The 21,428-nt window shown below is 37.2% G+C and overlaps 1 protein-coding gene across 1 annotated transcript in view; it reads right to left on the bottom strand.

Annotated features, from left to right (window-relative positions):
- LRP6 (LDL receptor related protein 6) overlaps window positions 1–21,428 on the bottom strand; it is a 185,832-nt gene that overhangs the window by 78,002 nt on the left and 86,402 nt on the right. The gene's annotated exons all lie outside the window — the stretch shown is intronic.

The raw sequence follows: 21,428 nt of genomic DNA, 5'->3' as shown, positions 1-21,428 counted from the left end.
AAAACATACACATGAGGCTGAAAAGTCATTCTGGTAGAGCTCTCTCTCTGAGGACTCCAGTCTCGCTCCAGCAAATGATCACCTCAGTTGGCTTTCTGCTATATGGCTAATCTCCACAAGCCAGGTAGCAAAAAGGAAGCCCAACCACCGCAGAATGTGTTCAAGAGACAAAGCAGATCCCCAAATTTCACAAGCAATGCTAACTATATGGAAGGAGAGGTAGAGAGCCTGATTAGTACTGAAGGCACAGAACTTTGCAGAATGTCATGGAGAGTTATGTAATTAGTAAATAATATAATTCTTGAATGATGAACAAACTGTGTTTGAGCCACAAGAGCAGTCAAGAAAATAAATGCTTTGATATTTTCATAAATCGCTCAGCTAGGAGAGAAAGAGGAAAATGTAAGCAACTAAAAAGAAATAAAGGATAACACATTGACAGAAAATCCAATTTTTAGGTCCCTGAGGTTATCTGATCTCTAACACCTAACAGATCACAGGTATACTAAATTAAATTTAAGAGCAGTAAGATAATTTTCATCTAAGCAGAATTAGCATCTGTTATTGTACATGGAATGGTCTTAGCCTAAGATGTTTTAAATCTGAGCCAGATTTTTAAATGACTGTACACAAGGTGAGCATGACTAGTTTATCAAACTTTCTATTTTAAAACCTCACACCTAGGCCAGCCTACATCACCACAACTTTCTCCTCTCTTTTAATTCTCACTTCCCTAGCAGATTACTTTCCCTCTCATTTCCCAATTAGAACGGTCACAATGACTACTTCTGAAGTGGTTTCTTCCACTTTTTAAATGAACAGCTTTATTAAGTTTACTAAAATGATTATGCTATTACAGGAGTGATATCATAGTTTAAGTTCAAATTTAAATAGGCCTGCATATTTCACACTGACGTTTTCCAAAATTCATTATGGTAAGACATAGAGTTCTGAGAGGCTGCCAAGAAAGTCAAGTAACATGACTGAAAAATAATAGTAAAGACGAAATTACTTAGGTTTTCATTAACCATCTTAAAGAATCACAAATTATATAACCAGATCTTTGAAAAACTCTGGGGAGAAAAAAGTCTTCTAAGTCCTTTGTATATTATTAAATAAAAAGTTAAAATTCACTCTAATGAATTTAACACAGCAGAATAAACAGATAGGAAAAACAACGCCTCCCTAAAAGATTTACTCATTTTACATATTGACTGAAAGCATTTATATACTGAAAAGAAATGAGACAGAGCCGAGTTCAAATGTCCCCTGTGCTTACACTACTTATTTCCACAAGCTTTGTTTTCCTCATCTGTTATTGGAAGATAATAACCTAACCACACTGAGTTACTGTGAAGACTAAATGATAACATATGCAAAAGCATTTAAGCGTTATGATTGGTACTTAATAAACATTTCATAAATGACTCCTCAATTTTAGGATGTATGTTTTCAATATTTTAGTATTTCTGACATAGGGATAATATTTTACACCTGAAGTGAACATTTCATGTGCTGGTTTGTAAGTCAAAATAAAAAGCTCTTAAAATCAATAGCTTATCAGAATCAAGTAAATACTAGACTCTGGCTTATTTATATTAACAGGATCTCACACAACACAATATGACAATATGTACAAAATTAGGTGGACTTATTAGACACTCAGTGAACGCCTGATAAAATTAAATATCTTAAATGAAATATGTAATTAACAGAACTGTACAAAAAGCAGAGCTAAGAAGGCTATCACTCATTCTTGTCATATTCTTTGGTGACTTACCGATTTGTCCAGCCAATGGTGACTTGCTCTGAAACTGCAGACAAGTGAACATAGTCTTCACCTTTCTTCCCTCTGGTTGGGATTACCCCCCCGGAAACTCGAGTTACTTCAAGGAGGAGTTGATCACGGATACTGAGAACAAATGTGGCTGGCAAGGTCAAAGCCCAGTCCTTCAGTGGTATGCCACAACCAAAACAGGACTTGAAAAATTGATCTCTTCTACAGAGACCAAAGGAGAGAAACCGAGACCCCTACTGATGCTTTGCTTTAGTGCTGGCAACCTCTGAGCATCATCTCCTCCCTCTGTCTGTCATTTCCTGAGGGCTCACTCTCACCAGTACCGCCAAGTACAGGAGTGCACTCACCACCTCTTTCAGATTCCACGCCTGGCAGGTGCCTCTTTCAAATTCTGCACCAACCAGACTTATCCTTTATAAAACACCTGTACACTTGTATTCACTTTCTGTTTCTGAACCTCTTCCCAGAAGGTTGTCCTCTGCCCCCAACTGAGAACTCCCCACCTGTGTGGGTAATAAATCTACTTAGTCACACCAAAGCACTACTGTCATGAATTCTGACATCTGAACCTAACCTTGGAAGAGAGCTTCTCCACATCACAGTGAGGTTTTAATAACACCTAAAAAGATGACAACAGTGGTAGTGGTACAGTGTTTGAAAAATCTTTACAAGTCTTCCACATGAAAACAGAACAACTAGGTAGCAAAACCAAAAAACCCTTGGACAACATTTACAACAAATCTAGATGAAACAAAGCTAGATGAAAAGGTACTACCACAAAACCCAAGACACAAGAAGGAAAACTACCAACAGCCATAAGATCTCATTGGCATCAGCACTTCTGCAGGAGGAATCGGAAGGAAAAAATAGGGCATTCAGCAGATCCAGGAACAGGAGAACACACAAAATAGACAGCAATGGAAAGACAGGGAAACCAAACTGAGAACAGCAGCTGCCGAGGACTGGTTCTGTCCACTCAGAGAATGCAAAGAGTGGATGGTTGGTACTGAAGGGACTGGTGCACTTTAACCTACAGTGAACTCTCCAACTGACCCAACAGAGCTCCCTTACAGACAAAGGCCCATACTGACCATACATTACTGGGAGTACAATGAAAGTGAGGATGATAGTACAAGAGAGAGAATGGAAAACTAAGGTACAGAAAAAAGTGGGAGAAGGAAACAGAGCCAGGAAATCTCAGAAAGCAAGCTGCCAATTTTTTAAACACACACACACTCGAGAGTTCTGTGAAGTTACAAAAGTTATGATAAAAAACTCTGCCTTCTTCAACAAGTTCCAGAAAAACAATTTCAGGTGAAAATTTAAAAGTAAATTGAGATCAAGTCCATTAAAAAAGTTAATATTAAAAACAAAAAAAAAAGAATAAAGAAAATAACATCACTAAAGATACTAAAATATGCGAGAAAAGTATGGCCCTAAAACAAATAGTTTACAACCTATTGCAAAATAACCTGAAATGCTTTAAAATCATATACTAGCCGTAAAAGAATAACACAAAGTACAATTTAAAACCTCAAAACTGAGGTGACAGAACTAACGAAAGAATTAGAAGTATAAGAATAAGTCACTTAAGAAATGAATTATCAACTAGAAATAACACAAACACAGGAGTAAATAAACATAACAGATAAGGAAACAGAAACAGCCAGTGAAAAGAAGGAATTTTTCTTTTTTCATGATTTTTTCCCGTTTTATTAAGAAATAATTGACATATATCACAGTACAATGTACAGCATGATGGTGTGAGTTAGACATATTGTGAAATGATTACCACATAAATTCAGCTAACATCCATCATCTCATACAGATATAATAGAAAGAAAAGAAAAAAAAAATTTTCTCCATGGGATGAGAACTCTTAGGATTAACTCTCCTATAACTTTTCTCTGTATCATCCAGCAGTGTTACTTACAGTCACCATGTTGTACATTACATCCCTAAGGAGGAATTTCTGAAGATCAAAAAGAAACAGAAAAATAGATTTTTTAAAAATAAAGATTTGAAGCACAAAGGACAGGGAAGAGAACAGAACTAATTTAGAGCAAAGAAATGACATCAAATAGTAACTCAAACCCTCAGGAAGAATTACAGGGTACCTGAAATGGCATATATGTAGGTTAATACAAAAGACTCTATGAATAATGTTTTCTCTTTTTCTCCTTTAACCTTTTAAAAACACCTAAGACTGTATAAAGTGATAATTATAACATTCCATTAGTTATAATAGAAATGTAATATAAATGACACTAATAGTACAAAGGAGGGGAGAGGAAATGGAGATACACTAGACTAAAACTTCTATAATTTACAGGAATTAACTTAGTATTTTACCATAATACAGATTTTGACAAAAGGAATATTGCAATCCCTAGAATAATCACTAAGAATATTTTATTCTCCAAACACTGTTTAAAAACATAAAAGGAATTAAAACGATACACTAAAAAATATCTACTTAATACAAAAGAAGGCAGAAGAACCAACGGAACAAAAAAAGACAGACATGAAAAATAAAATTAAAATGTCAGATGTAAACTCAACCATATTATTAACAACATTAAATGTAAACAGATTAAGCACCCCAATTAAAAGACAAAAGGTTGAACACCTTAAATATATACAGTTTTTCTTTGTAAAAAGAAACCATATATATATGGCAAAGGTTGTTAGACCGGGTAAAACAAAACAAGACTCAACTGTAGGCTGTCTACAAGAAACACCTTTTATATCCAAAGATCCAAATTCGTTGAAACTGAAAGGTTACAGCAAACAGTAACCATAAGAGAGATGCAGTGGTTTTATCAGACAAAATATATTTTAACACAAAAAAGTATTACTAGAGATAAAGCAGCACATTTTATAATGACAAAAAGTCAAATCATGAGGAAGATGTAACAGTTATAAACATACACAAATAAAAACAGAGCCCCAAACAAATGAAGCAAAACCTGACAGAACTGAAGGAAGAAACAGACAATTCAACAATAACAGTCTGAGATCTCAAAATCCTATTCTCATTAAAAGGTAGGACAACTAGACAGGAAATCATAAAGGATATGGAAATTCGAACATTAGGACAAGTATCAATTAATTTTAAAGACTGAAGTCATACAAGGTGTATTCTCTGAGCACACTGAATATCAAGAACAGAAAAATTCAGGAAATCCACAGTGAGAATTTTCTCATAGTTAAATTTTTCTAAATCCTCCCTCAATGTCTTCTAAGTAAGCAATGGGTCAAAGAAGAAATCCCAATAAGTTAAAAAAATATATTTTGAGCTAAAAGAAAATGAAAATACAACATATAAAAATGTGTGGGATGTCACCAGCCAGAGCAGTGCTTAGGGTAAATTCTATAAATTTATCCCTAAATGCCTGCATTAGAAAAGAAGATAGGGACTTCCCTGGTGGTCCAGTGGTTAAGAATCTGTCTTGCAATGCAGGGACGCCGGTTCTATCCCTGGTCAGGGAACTAAGATCCACATGCAGCGGGGCAACTAAGCCCGTGTACCACAACTAGAGTGAAGCCCTTGCACACATCGCAACGAAGTGAAGAGTCCACACGCCACAATGAAAGACCTGCGTGCTGCAACTAAGACCTGACACAGCAAATAAATAAATAAATATTAAAGAAAAACAGAAGAAAAAAACAGACTTCAAATCTATAATCTAAGCTTCAACCTTAAGAAACGGGGCGGCGGGGGAGGGGGGGTGCTAACTAAATCCAAAGCAAGAAAATTTTAAAATATTAGGGTGGAAATCAAATGAAATATAAAACAGAAAAAGACAATACAGAAAAAAATAAATAAAACCAAATGTGGGTTCTATTAAAAGATCGACAAAGTTGACAAGCCTTTCACTAGACTGACAAAAAAAGAAATTGGGAAATTTGTGAATAAAATTATGAATAAAAGAGGGACATCACTACTGACCTTAGAAATTAAAAGGATTATAAGATACCATGAACAATTTTATGCCAACAAAATGGAAAACTTAGATGAAATAGAAACATTCCTAGAAACAAATTACCAAAACTCACTCAAGAAGAAATTAAATGTAAAGACCTAGAACAATTAAAGAAATTGACTTAATAATTTAAAATCTTTCCATAAAGAAATCCCCAGGCCCAGATAGCTTCATTAATGACTCCTGTTAAATATTTGCAGAAGAGGGCTTCCCTGGTGGCACAGTGGTCGAGAGTCCACCTGCCAATGCAGGGGACACGGGTTCGTGCCCCAGGCCGGGAAGATCCCACATGCCGCAGCGCAGCTAGGCCCGTGAGCCATGGCCTCTGAGCCTATGCATCCAGAGCCTGTGCTCCGCAACGGGAGAGGCCACAACAGTGAGAGGCCCGCGTACCACAAAAAAAAAAAAAAAATTTTACAGAAGAAATAATATCACATACTCTTCCAGAAAATAGAGGAAGAGGGAACACTTCCCAACTCATTCTATGAGGCTCGTATTACACTGATACGAACCAGCCAGACAGCACAGAGAAAAATAAACTACAGGCCAATTTCTCATGAATAAACACATAAAAATCCTCAACAGAATATTAGCAAACTGAATCTAGAAACATCTAAAAAGGATTCTACGGCTTCCCTGGTGGCACAGTGGTTAAGAATCCACCTGCCAATGCAGGGGACACAGGTTCAAGCCCCGGTCCAGGAAGATCCCACATGCTGTGGAGCAACTAAGCCTGTGAGCCACAACTACTGAGCCTGCGCTCTAGAGCCCGCAAGCCACAACTACTGAGCCCACATGCCACAACTACTGAAGCCCACACACCTAGAGCCCATGCTCTGCAACAAGAGAAGCCACTGCAATGAGAAGCCTGCGCACGGCAGTGAAGAGTAGCCTCCGCTTGCCACAACTGGAGAAGGCCCACATGCAGCAACAAAGACCCAACGCAGCCAAAAATAAATTTTTTTAATATTATTTTTAAAAAAAGAAATAAATAAAAAGGATTCTAAAACATGACCAAGTGAGATTTATTCCAAGAATGCAAGATTGGTTAAACAACTGAAAACCAATTAATAAAATTCACCATGTGTATAAAAAACAAAACCCCATGATCATCTCAACAGATGCAGAAAAAGTACTGGACAAAATCCAATACGCAATCATGGTAAAAACCGAAGATACTAGGAATAGATGAGAACTTCCTAAACCTGATTAAAAGGTCTCTACAGAAAACTTATAGCTAAGATCCTACTCAATGGCAAAAAAAGAAAAAAAAATTTTCATGATTTCCCCCAAAGATCATGAACAAGGCAAGGATGTCTTCTAGTCAGCCTAAGACCTAGTGAGTACTATCAAGTAAGAATAAAAGGCACCCAGATGGGAAAGGAAGAAGTAAAACTGTCATTATTCCCAGATGACACAATTCTGTATGCAGAGAATACAAAAGAATTTAAAAGAAAAAAGCCTCACAGATGTAATTAATTCAACAAGGTTGCAGGATACAAGATCAATATACAGAAATAAATTGATTTCTATAGACTACCAATGAAAATACAAAAAGTGATACAGTTAACTAATATTTAACAAGGGAACCAAGAATATCCAATGGAGAAAAGACAGTTTCTTTAATAAATGGTGCTGAGAAAACAGAAAAATTGAAATTTATTAAATAATTCATTCACAACACCATAAAAAACCCCAAATACTTGGAAATAAATTAATAAAAAAGTGTAAGACATCATACACAAAATGGATCATAGATCTAAATGTTAGGAATTAAAACAATAAAACTCTTAGAAGAAAACATAAGTGTCAATCTTTGTGACTTTGGGTTAGGCAAAGATTTCTTACTACATCAAAAACACCTTTAACAAAAGAAAAAACTAATAGTTTGAACTTTATTTCTAAATTATATATCCAATGAAGAACTTGTATCTAGAATACATAAAATTTTTACAATTCAATAATAAAATAACCCAATTTAAAAATAGGCAATTAACTTGAATAGTGTCTTAAACATCTGAGCCTCATGTGAAGGAAGACTGAGCTACACTGTATTCAAGAGGATTACAGGCAGGACAGACTGAAGTAAAGTTAATAATGTATCTGGAGTAGAGGCAAAGGAGAAGCATGAAGGGACCTAAACCATGTCGGCAAAATCTGGTATTTACTTTTTCCAAAGTAATTATTTTCTCCTGATAATATAAAGAATACACATATGTTGACTATAAAAAATGTGGAAATAAAAAGTATATCTTTCTAGTCCTTTATTATGTGCATATGTACAATATGTACATGTATATACACAAATACAAGCAATTTCCAATGATCAAGGAATGGAAAACCTGGTTTCTTCTATAAATAGTTAAGGTACAGCATGAAACCAACTAAGACATAACAGGAAACCAACTAACCAATGGAATTTAGAATTAAGAATTTGGTAAAAATTCATTAGTTCTAAATAGTAGCCCCCAACAGGACGAAGGAAGACAGCTGAGCCAAACCAAGAAACAACTGAGGCGCCTGCACCAAACCAGGAATAAAGAGCATTTACCACCTATAATTACTGAGCTTCTTCACTGGGTATATATGCAGCAGGTCCCAAGGTCCTTGCTGCATCTTAGTAACTGTTAATATGCCCTGAGAAAAAATGGTTAATTTATGTATTTTGAAAGACTCCAACTCATCCTCTCATCTTGTTTAAACAATATCTGACTGTACTTTTTTTTTTTTTGCGGTACGTGGGCCTCTCACTGTTGTGGCCTCTCCCGTTGCGGAGCACAGGCTCCGGACGCGCAGGCTCAGCAGCCATGGCTCACGGGCCCAGCCGCTCCGCGGCATGTGAGATCTTCCCGGACCGGGGCAGGAACCCGTGTCCCCTGCATCGGCAGGCGGACTCTCAACCACTGCGCCACCAGGGAAGCCCCTGACTGTATTTTTTTTACAAAAGTGAATTTTTGTAAATGCACAGCATTTACTGCATCATAATGACCCATCTTCATTTCACAATGTAAAGATTTTCAACATATTATTAAATATTGCTTTCACGTTAATTTTAAAGGCTATATAACACTGCACTGAATGGCTGTGCTATAATTTAAAAACCCATATTGCCAACATTCAACATTATATATTAAATAAGGTGTCTTTAAACATAAACATATATTTTAGAAATTATGTAATGATCAGTTGACGAAAATTTTTTGACAACAGTCTAGCAGGAAACTAATTCTGTATTTCTCCTTAGAGCAATGGTTCAGGGCTCACTATATTTCCATGTTCACAACAACTTTATAAAATTAACTACCATGAATCATGAGAATCCACTATAATTAATACTATGGAAAATATTCACTCTCACTAGTAAAGAAAAAAACGCAAATACAGATAAAATATATTTTTAAATTTCAAAAAGGGGCTTCCCTGGTGGCGCGGTGGTTGCGAGTCCGCCTGCCCATGCAGGGGACATGGGTTCGTGCCGTGGTCTGGGAAGATCCCACATGCCGCGGAGTGGCTGGGCCTGTGAGTCATGGCCGCTGAGCCTGCACCTCCGGAGCCTGTGCTCCGCAACGGGAGAGGCCGCGGCAGTGAGAGGCCCGCGTACCGCCAAAAAAAAAAAAAAAAAAAAAAATTTCAAAAAGGATGAAATTATCTTTTCTTAGCTAAACTAAACGTAAAAAAATGGTAGATTAGATATACAGAATATATACTGTGTGTGACAGTGGAAATTAGTAAAATCATTCCATTATAAAAAAAAAAGATGGCCTTAAAACTCTGCACCTTGACATACAAATCCTACTTCTTGTAATGAATTCTAAAGATGTAATAAAAGATGCAGATTCATATAGGCTCCTCTTTATTCCATCAGTATTTATACAAGTAAAAGAATTAGAACTTAAATATTTCACAATAAGGAAGTGTATAAAAAATATTGTTTAACATTCAGATTATTTCTTCCATTTATATTTAACAGCATAGCTGTTTGACCTTACTCTTTTCTTATAACTTCCATTTTTTATTCTTCCTTATACTCCACCTCTCCATTTTTTCATGGACTTTTCCTACTACACTGGATTTATATGATTTTTAAAATGCCTCTAGGGATCTGGAGGCTATACAAACTGTTTTATTCAATTTTATTATCTTTATGTTTTAAAATCATATGTGATCCTACATTAACAGTAATTACTAGATTTAACTCCATGTTTAACTGGTTTCATTCTTCACAAATATTTAATTATCCGATATCCTCACTCTTGAGCTCTACATTGTACTTCATCTCTATCAGTCTTCTGAAGTGTAGCAAGTGACTTTTTCAGAAAGAGTGATATAAATGGCATATTTTGACTCCTTGCACATCTAATAATAATGTCTTCCTGTTGCAGTAACAGAACAACTCCTAGATCAACCTCCATGTCTCAGATCTTTTTATTCCATTGTTTTCATCCCTACTTCTACAATTTGTGGGAGAATTTCTCAAGGTTACCTTCCATTTCACTTATTTTTTTTTCAGTCATTTATCTGGTTGACGCTGCTCAAACTTTTTTTTTTTTGCTTAAACTTTTAAATTGAACAATCATGCTCTTTATTATCATTCTGTCTTCACCAGTCTTGAATGCATTCTTTCATACTATTTACTCTGTTTTCATACATGCTGTGTCTTCTTGAACTTCTATAATTTTTTCTCCTGCATTTTACAGGAAATTACAGGAAGACATTGTTCTGATTCTTTAACATGGATCGTTCATTCGAACTGTAGTATCTTCTCATGTGCCCTGTTGTTTTTTTCTAGCAGGGAGGGAAGGCTTTCAGAGGGAAGACCGTACATTACTGGAAGTTGAGATTAATTCTGCTGCAGCCTGAAAATTCTTGGTCCAAGCTTTCAGATCAAGAAGGGAGAAGGCAAATAAATTTCTGATTTATCACAACTTCATTTTAATTTGGAAATCAAATTATACTGTGCAGAGCACAGGGCGGTGGGATCTGAAGCTACCAATAATAGCAGCATATTCCTGTTTCTTTTGCATGTTTCTGGTAGCACCAAGAAGTCTGCTGATATCAGGACCCTGCTTATTCTCTGGCACCACTGTACTCATTCAGAGCCAGCTTTAACTACACCTCTGATGTTTGCGTAAGATGCTCAATCATGTCAAGTATGGCTGTCATAAGGTACGTGTCCTTTAGTGCCTGGTACATTTCCCAGAGGTGCTAACAGAATCCAGATGAGGCCTACCTTCCACCTTATCCTACCTCCCTCTCATCACCCTCACCTTCAGCCCTCCTTCTCTAGAGTTGTGGTTATTATTGTTTATGTGGGTAAATCTCTTCAATTTGCTTCTTTGGGAAGCAGATTCTTCACAAACTCAGTAGGTGACCAACCATGCTGATTTGCCTGGGTCTGAGGGGGTTCCTGGAACCAGGCAAACAAGGATGGCTAATCATGCAACAGCTCAGTCAGACTGGGACATCCTTCAGTCTTGAAGAAATTCTTCAAGGTTTCTGGTATGTGGTTATTATCTTTGCCTAAGTCTCTAGCACTGATGTAAAATTCCCCTATGTTTATAGCCCATGGCTTTAATAACCATTAACTTGATAATGGCTATAAATCTAAATCTCCCTCTGAGACCGCTCTGCTGAGCTGCAGGCTCATATATCCAAAGCTCCCCAGACTTTATCACCATAGTTTTCCGTAAGCAACTCAAATGCAAACGCAAACATGTCCAAAGCTGAATTCAATCTCATTCTGTTTCTACATCAAAAAAAGAAAGAAAGGGCTTCCCTGGTGGCACAGTGGTTGAGAGTCTGCCTGTCGATGCAGGGGACACGGGTTCATACCCTGGTCCGGGAAGATCCCACATGCCGCGGAGCAGCTGGGCCCATAAGTCATGGCCGCTGAGCCTGCGTGTCTGGAGCCTGTGCTCTGCAAAGGGAGAGGCCACAACAGTGAGAGGCCCGTGTACCGCAAAAAAAAAAAAAAAAAAAAGAAAAGAAAGAAAAAGAAAGAAAGAAGTAAAGAAATGAAAAAGAATATATCCTCCTTTCCTGAATTTTCTACCTCACCATCAAACCAGCCATTAAAAGCAGAAACCTAGGAGTCATCATAGACACCATCAGGGAGTCGCAAGTGGTTTGTTAGGATTGGGGCATAGTAGGCAAGGGAGGAAGCGGTGAGAATACTTGTCTAAAACAAGGTCAATAAATTAGATCGTGTAAGTTATAGTGAAGAGTCTGTACTTTACTGGAGAACAATGACGATTAATTGGAAGACTTATGGGTGAAATAATTAGTCTTCAAACCATTTTCTACACAACTACCAAAGGTATTTCAAAGACAAATCCATCCGCGGCAATTTGCTACTTGAAAATTTCCAATGACTCTCAATAACTTCACGTTAAAATTCAAATGCTGCATCTTAGCCCCAGCGGGATCTGGCTCCTAGCCATCTCTCTACACTTGCCTCCAACCATTCTTCACATTTCCAGTTGCTGCTGAACAAGAACACTGACAAACCAAAGCTTTCTTTAATAACCTTAATAATAACTTTAATAAGCTTAATTTGAAAACCTGACTCTACTAATTAGGAATTAAAATTTTTTCACAGAAAGGGCTTTTATATTCCTCCCAGTTTTTAAAGTTTATTATTTTACTTCAGTGTCTGTCAAGCAGTTAAAAGAACACATTTACATCCTTGATACTTATGTTAAAGTCAACTAACCATATATACCCTAGTTTCTGAACCCTATTTTGTTCCACTGATACCTATCTATGCTCAGATTTAGTACCTCATTGTTTTAACTACTCTGGCTTTATGGGAAGCCTTGAAATCAAGTGCAAAGTCATCATACCCAAAGTTCACAGTTTACCCTTAAAGATCACTCTTGGTGGTGTACATTCTATGGGTCTGGAGTAATGTACGTATCATTATAGTTTCATACAAAGTATTTTCACCATTTAAATGTAAATCCTCTGTGCCTATTCATCCCTCCACTCACACTGTCTTTTCAGTCTCTTTTTAAAATGAAATATAAATACAGTTGATTTACAATGCTGTGTTAGTTTCAGGTGTACAGCAAAGTGATTCAGTTTTATATATATCTTAAGATTCTTTCCTATCATAGGTTATTACAAAATATTGAGTATAGTTCCCTGTGCTATACAGTAGGTCGTTGTTGGTTATCTATTTTATATATATAATATGTATGTTTTAATCCCAAACTTCTAATTTATCCTTACTCCCGCCCTTTGCCTTTAGTAACCGTAAGTTTCTTTTCTAAGTCTGGTTTTTTTTTTTTGTTTTTTTTTTTTTTGCGGTACGCAGGCCTCTCACCACTGTGGCCTCTCCCGTTGCGGAGCACAGGCTCCAGACGCGCAGGCTCAGTGGCCATGGCTCACGGGCCCAGCCGCTCCGCGGCATATGGGATCTTCCCCGACCGGGGGACGAACCTGTATCCCCTGCATCTGCAGGCGGACTCTCAACCACTGCGCCACCAGGGAAGCCCTCTAAGACTGTTTTAATCTACAGGTTCCCTCACCATTCTTTGCAGTTTATCTGTTCAAGGACCTGGGATGTGTGACCTGTATGTCTGAATCTGCTGATGCATACTCATGGTGCAGTTCAATATGTTTCTCTGTCCTTTATTTCTCCCACAAATTTCCTGCAAATTCCAAGTTTCATCAGATTCCTGATGAACTGACCCTTTTGGCAAAATGAAAGAGGATGCTCTTTTCTTCCTTCAGATGGCAGTGTCTGTTCTTTTCCTGTGATGTCAGTAGCCATTGATGTTCAATGCCTAGATCTAATAGTTCACTGGAAGTTATAAAATGCTGATATTCTAATTATATTATTTCTATCATTTATTAGCTGGAATAGCTTTCTCATATCTACTACTTTGTTAGCTACTGGTAGATTCATATACAAAAGGGAAGATAAATTGCTTGATTCTCTTTATTACCAACATTCAAAGCAATGAACTGGGGACTACGAACCAAGATGGCGGAGTAGAAGGACGTGCTCTCACTCCCTCTTGCGAGAACACCAGAATCACAACTAGTTGCTGGACAATCATCGACAGGAAGACACTGGAACTCACCAAAAAAGATACCCCACATCCAAAGACAAAGGAGAAGCCCCAATGAGACGGTAAGAGGGGCGCAATCACAGTAAAATCAAATCCCATAACTGCTGGGTGGGTGACCCACAGACTGGAGAACACTTATACCACAGAAGTCCATCCACTGGAGTGAAGGTTCTGAGCCCCACGTCAGGCTTCCCAACCTGGGGGTCTGGCGACGGGAGGAGGAATTCCTAGAGAATCAGACTTTGAAGGCTAGCAGGATTTGAAAAGGACTGGGGGAAACAGAGACTCCACTCTTGGAAGGCACACACAAAGTAGTGTGTGCTTCAGGACCCAGAGGAAGGAGAAGTGACCCCAGGGGAGACTGAACCAGACCTACCTGCTAGTGTTGGAGGGTCTCCTGAAGAGGCGGGGGGTGGCTGTGTCTCACCGTGGGGACAAGGACACTGGCAGCAGAAGTTCTGGGAAGTACTCCTTGGCCTGAGCCCTTTAGCCCCACCAAAAGCCCAGGTAGGCTCCAGTGTTGGGTTGCCTCGGGCTAAACAACCAACAGGGAGGGAACCCAGCCCCACTCATCAGCAGTCAAGCAGATTAAACTTTTACTGAGCTCTGCCCACCAGAACAACAGTCAGCTTTACCTACCACCAGACCCTCCCATCAGAAAACTAGCACAAGCCTCTTGGGTAGCCTCATCCACCAGAGGGCAGACAGCAGAAGGAAGAAGAACTACAAACCTGCAGCCCGTGGAACAAAAAACACACTCACAGAAAGATAAACAAGATTAAAAGGCAGAGGGCTATGTACCAGATGAAGGAACAAGATAAAACCCCAGAAAAACAACTAAATGAAGTGGAGATAGGTAACTTTCCAGAAAAAGAATTCAGAATAATGATAGTAAAGATGATCCAGGACCTCGGAAAAAGAATGGAGGCAAAGACTGAGAAGATGCAAGAAATGTTTAACAAAGGCCTAGAAGAATTAAAGAACAAACAAACAGAGATGAACAATACAATAACTGAAATGAAAACTACACTATAAGAAATGAATACGAGAATAACTGAGGCAGAAGAATGGAAAAGTGACCTGGAAGAAACAATGGTGGAATTCACAGCTGCAGAACAGAATAAAGAAAAAAAATGAAAAGAAATGAAGACAGCCTAAGAGACCTCTGGGACAACATTAAACACAACAACATTCGTATTACAGGGGTCCCAGAAGGAGAAGAGAAAGGACCCCAGAAAAAATCTGAAGAGATTATAGTCGAAAACTTCCCTAGGATGGGAAAGGAAATAGCCACCCAAGTCCAGGAAGGGCAGAGAGTCCCATACAGGATAAACCCAAGGAGAAAGATGCCGAGACACACAGTAGTCAAATTGGCAAAAATAAAAGACAAAGAAAAATTATTGAAAGCAGCAAGGGAAAAATGACAAATGACATACAAGGGAACTCCCATAAGGTTAACAGCTTATTTCTCAGCAGAAACTCTACAAGCCAGAATGGAGTGGCATGATATACTTACAGTGATGAAAGGGAAGAACCTACAACCAAGATTACTCTACCTGGCAAGGATCTCATTCATATTCCATGGAGAAATCAAAAGCTTTACAAACAAGCAAAAGCTAAGAAAATTCAACACAATCAAAACAGCTCTACAACAAACGCTAAAGGAACTTCTCTAAGTGGGAAACACAAGAGAGGAAAAGGACCTACAAAAACAAACCCAAAACAATTAAGAAAATGGCCGCATAAACATACATATTGATAATTACCTGAAATGTGAATGTATTAAATGCTCCAACTAAAAGACACAGGCTCACTGAATGAATACAAAAACAATACTCATATATATGCTGTCTACAAGACACCCACTTCAGACCTACGGACCCATACAGACTGAAAGTGAGGGGATGGAAAAAGATATTCCATGCAAATAGAAATCAAAAGAAAGCTGGAGTAGCCACGCTCATATCAGATAAAATAGACTTTAAAATAAAGAATGCTACAAGAGACAAGGAAGGACACTACATAATGATCAAGGGATCAATCCAGGAAGAAGATATAATGATTATAAATATGTATGCACCCAACAAAGGAGCACCTCAATACAGAAAGCAAGTGCTAACAGCTCTAAAAGAGGAAATGGACAGTAACACAATAATAGTGGGGGACTTTAACAACTCACTTACACGAATGGACAGATCATCCCAAATGAAAATAAATAAGGAAACAGAAGCTTTAAATGACACAATAGACCAGATATATTTAATTGATATTCATAGGACATTCCATCCCAAAACAGCAGATTACACTTTCTTCTCAAGTGCGCATGGAACATTCTCCAGGACAGATCACATCTTGGGTCACAAATCAAACGTCAGTAAATTTAAGAAAATTGAAATCATATCAAGCATCTTTTCTGACCACAACGCTATGAGATTAGAAATGAATTACAGGGAAAAAAACGTAGAAAACACAAACACATGGAGGCTAAACAGTACGTTACTAAATAACCAAGAGATCACTGAAGAAATCAAAGCAGAAATCAAAAAATACCTGGAGACAAATTACAACAAAAACACGACAATCCAAAAGCTATGGGATGCAGCAAAAGCAGTTCTAAGAGGGAAGTTTATAGCTATACAAGCCTACCTCAAGAAACAAGAAAAATCTCAAACAATCTAACCTTACACCTAAAGGAACTAGAGAAAGAAGAACAAACAAAACCCAAAGTTAGCAGAAGGAAAGAAATCATAAAGATCAGAGCAGAAATAAATGAAATAGAAACAAAGAAAACAATAGCAGAGATCAATAAAAATAAAGCTGGTTCTTTGAGAAGATAAACAAAATTGATAAACCATTAGCCAGACTCATCAAGAAAAAGAGGGAGAGGACTCAAATCAATAAAATTAGAAATGAAAAAGGAGAAGTTACAACAGACACCACAGAAATACAAACATCCTAAGAGACTACTACAAGCAACTCTATGGCAATAAAACGGACAACCTGGAAGAAATGAACAAATTCTTAGAAAGGTATAACCTTCCAAGGCTGAACCAGGAAGAAATGGAAAATATGAAAAGAACAATCACAACTAATGAAATTGAAACTGTGATTAAAATCTTCCAACAAACCAAAGTCCAGGACCAGACGGCTTCACAGGTGAATTCTATCAAACATTTAGAGAAGAGCTAACACCCATCCTTCTCAAACTCTTCCACAAAATTGCAGAAAAAGGAACACTCCTGAACTCATTCTATGAGGCCACCATCACCCTGATACCAAAACCAGACAAAGATACTACCAAAAAAGAAAAGTACAGACCAATATCACTGATGAATATAGATGCAAAAATCCTCAACAAAATACTAGCAAACAGAATCCAACAACACATTAAAAGGATCATACACCATGATCAAGTGGGATTTATCCCAGGGATGCAAGGATTCTTCAATATACGCAAATCAATCAATGTGATACACCATGTTACCAAACTGACGAATAAAAACCATATGATCATCTCAATAGATGCAGGAAAAGCTTATGACAAAATTCAACACCCATTTATGATAAAAACTCTCCAGAAAGTGGGCATAGAGGGAACCTACCTCAACATAATAAAGGCCATATACGACAAACCCACAGCAAACATCATTCTCAATGGTGAAAAACTGAAAGCATTTCCTATAAGATCAGGAACAAGACAAGGATGCCCATTTTCACCACTATTATTCAACATAGTTTTGGAAGTCCTAGCCACGGCAATCAGAGAAGAAAAAGAAATAAAAGGAATACAAATTGGAAAAGAAGAAGTAAAACTGTCACTGTTTGCGGATGACAATACTATACACAGAGAATCCTAAAGATGCCACCAGAAAACTACTAGAGCTAATCAATCAATTTCGTAAAGTTGCAGGATACAAAATTAACACACAGAAATCTCTTGCATTCCTATACACTAATGATGAAAAATCTGAAAGAGAAATTAAGGAAACAGTCCCATTTACCACTGCAACAAAAAGAATAAAATACCTAGGAATAAACCTACCTAGGGAGACAAAAGCCCTGTATGCAAAAAACTATAAAACAGTGATGAAAGAAATTAAAGATGATACCAACAGATGGTGAGATATACCATGTTCTTGGATTGGAAGAATCAATATTGTGAAAATGACTATATTACTCAAAGCAATCTACAGATTCAATGCAATCCATATCAAATTATCAATGGCATTTTTTTATGGAACTAAAAAAAAAATCTTAAAATTTGTATGGAAACACAAAAGACCCCGAATAGCCAAAGCAGTCTTGAGGGAAGAAAACGGAGCTGGAGGAATCAGACTCCCTGACTTCAGACTATACTACAAAGCTACAGTAATCAAGACAATATGGTACTGGCACAGAAACTGAAACATAGATCAACGGAACAAGATAGAAAGCCCAGAGATAAACCCACGCACCTATGGGCAACTGATCTCTGACAAAGGAGGCAAGCATATACAATGGAGAAAAGACATCCTCTTCAATAAGTGGTGCTGGGAAAACTGGACAGCTACATGTAAAAGAATGAAATAAGAATGCTCCCTTACACCATACACAAAAATAAACTCAAAATGGATTAGAGACCTAAATGTATGACTGGACACTATAAAACTCTTAGAGGAAAACATAGGAAGAACACTCTTTGACATAAATCACAGTAAGATCTTTTTTGATCCATCTCCTAGAGTAATGGAAATAAAAGCAAAAATAAACAAATGGGACCTAATTAAACTTAAAAACTTTTGCACAGCAAAGGAAAGCATAAACAAGACGAAAAGACAACCCTCAGAATGGGAGGAAGTATTTGCAAACGAATCAACAGACAAAGAATTAATCTCCAAAATATATAAACAGCTCACGCAGCTCAGTATTAAAGAAACAAACAACCCAATCCAAAAATGGGCAGAAGACCTAAACAGACATTTCTCCAAAGAAGAGATACAGATGGCCAAGAGGCACATGAAAAGCTGCTCAACATCACTATAATTATTAGAGAAATGCAAATCAAAACTACAATGAGGTATCATCTCACACCAGTTAGAATGGGCATCATCAGAAAATCTACAAACAACAAATGCTGGAGAGGGTGTGGAGAAAAGGGAACCCTGTTGCACTGTTGGTGGAAATGTAAATTGATACAGCCACTATGGAAAACAGTATGGAGTTTCCTTAAAAAACTAAAAACAGAATTACCATATGATCCAGCAATCCCACTACTGGGCATATATCCAGAGAAAACCATAATTCAAAAAGACACATGCACCCCAATGTTCACTGCAGCACTATTTACAATAGCCAGGTCATGGAAGCAACCTAAATGCCCATCAACAGACAAATGGATAAAGAAGATGTGGTACATATATACAATGGAATATTACTCATCCATAAAAAGGAACGAAATTGGGTCATTTGTTGAGATGTGGATGGATCTAGAGACTGTCATACAGACTGAAGTCAGAAAGAGAAAAACAAATATCATATATTAACGCATGTATGTGGAACCTAGAAAAATGGTACAGATGAGCCGGTCTGCAGCGCAGAAGTTGAGACACAGATGTAGAGAACAAAGGTATGGATGCCAAGGGGGGAAAGCTGCGGGGGGGTGGGGATGGTGGTGTGATGAATTGGGCGATTGGGATTGACATGTGTACACTGATGTGTATAAAATTGATGACTAATAAGAATCTGCTGTACAAAAAAAAAAATTAAATTAAATTTTAAAATTAAAAAAAACTAATACTGAACTATCTTTGGGTTATTTGTATGGAAATATGTTAATATAAATGTTTCAGACATTACATGAAATTTCTAATAATCTTATATGTTCTGGTATAATGTTATAAGTCATAATTCTAGTTATTATTTTTTGCATGTAATACCTCTTTCACTCTATTTTTAAAATTTTATTTTATTTTATTATTTATTTATTCTTTTTTGGCCGCTCTGCAAGGCATGTGGAATCTTAGTTCCCCGACCAGGGATTGAATCCATGCCCCCTGCAGTGGAAGCACGGAATCTTAACCACTGGACCGCCAGGGAAGTCCCTTCACTCTGTTTTTTAGAGTGGTGCTTTACCTACATTATCTAGACCTTATATACCATACTCTCAATCTTAATCCTCCTTCAGTCTTAATACAAGTTAATTATATGTTTGATGCTCTTCACCAAGCCTTATTTTGTTATATCGCTCATCATTTTGATTATCTAAAGCTCAGCCACTAGTCCATTTTCAGAATGACTCAGGGAAACAGTATTTCTTGATTTCTTGCATGTTGATAAAACTTGTCTATGGCTTTGTATAAGGAAAATCACTTTTGCTGGGGGAAGAAATCACTGGCTCACACCTTCTTACTTTCAATATCTTAAAAATACTATTCCATTTAATCCTGACAGGGAGTGTTGCTGTGAGAAAGCCTAATGTGAATCTAATTTTCTTTTCCTTTTAAAAAGTCATTTATTTTATTCTTTTTTTTTTTTTTTTTTTTTTTTTTTTTTTTTTTTTTTTTTTTTTTTTGCGGTACGCGGGCCTCTCACTGTTGTGGCCTCTCCCGTTGCAGAGCACAGGCTCCGGATGCGCAGGCTCAGCGGCCATGGCTCATGGGCCCAGCCACTCCACGGCATGTGGGATCTTCCCGGACCGGGGCACGAACCCGTGTCCCCTGCATCGGCAGGCGGACTCTCAACCACTGTGCCACCAGGGAAGCCCTATTTTATTCTTAAAGGAATATTTTCCTTTTTGTATAGAGTGATTTTACTTATATCTTGTATAAGCTTTAGCTTATATTACCAGGTACATACGGTTCTCTATCTGTTATTTCAAATCTTCTTTTAAAAACCTTTTCCTTAATTATAGTTCCTCATATTTGTCCTATTCCTTTACATAAGTTATCTTCCTAAGAGTCTTTTTTATCTATGTGATTTTTCTTCTTTGCCTATCTTTAATATTTGTTACTTTCTCTCAAATCCTGTTCATTTTTTACATTTCTTTTTAGTCCTTAAACTTTTCCCCCTTTTCAACTTCTGTTTAAAGATCTTTTCTGTTTACTCACTCTTGTGTCCATTCTAGTTTAGCTAACTTTTCTGAAATGATTTTTTTCTTTTATTTGTAATTCTTTCCTCAGTTCTGGCATCTCACCTCTGAACTTCCTAATTTTAATTTATGTTGGTCTTTGACATGTGATACTGGTGTCTCAATTAGTGATAGTGCATTTTAAAACGGAGGTTTAATGTGTTCTATGATCATATCTTTCTGGGGAGATTTTTATGTAAGGACATTATTCTGTTCCTCACTTTTTTTTTTGTTCAGCTTTTTCCAGGTATAATTAACAAACAAATTTGAAAGATACATAAAGTGTACATAGTAATGATATGATACATATATAAATTGTGAAAGAATACCCCTCCCCTCATCTAGTTATTTATCACATCTCACACATTTGGGGGGGGTTGTTTTACTTTTTAGGGTTTCGTGTTTTGGGGGGGTTTTTTGGTTAGAACATTTTAGTTCTACTCTCTTAACAAATTTCTATTACA

Source organism: Phocoena sinus, chromosome 10, assembly GCF_008692025.1.
Source record: "Phocoena sinus isolate mPhoSin1 chromosome 10, mPhoSin1.pri, whole genome shotgun sequence".
NCBI lineage: Eukaryota > Metazoa > Chordata > Mammalia > Artiodactyla > Phocoenidae > Phocoena > Phocoena sinus.
This window is presented reverse-complemented; position numbering and strand designations above follow the sequence as displayed.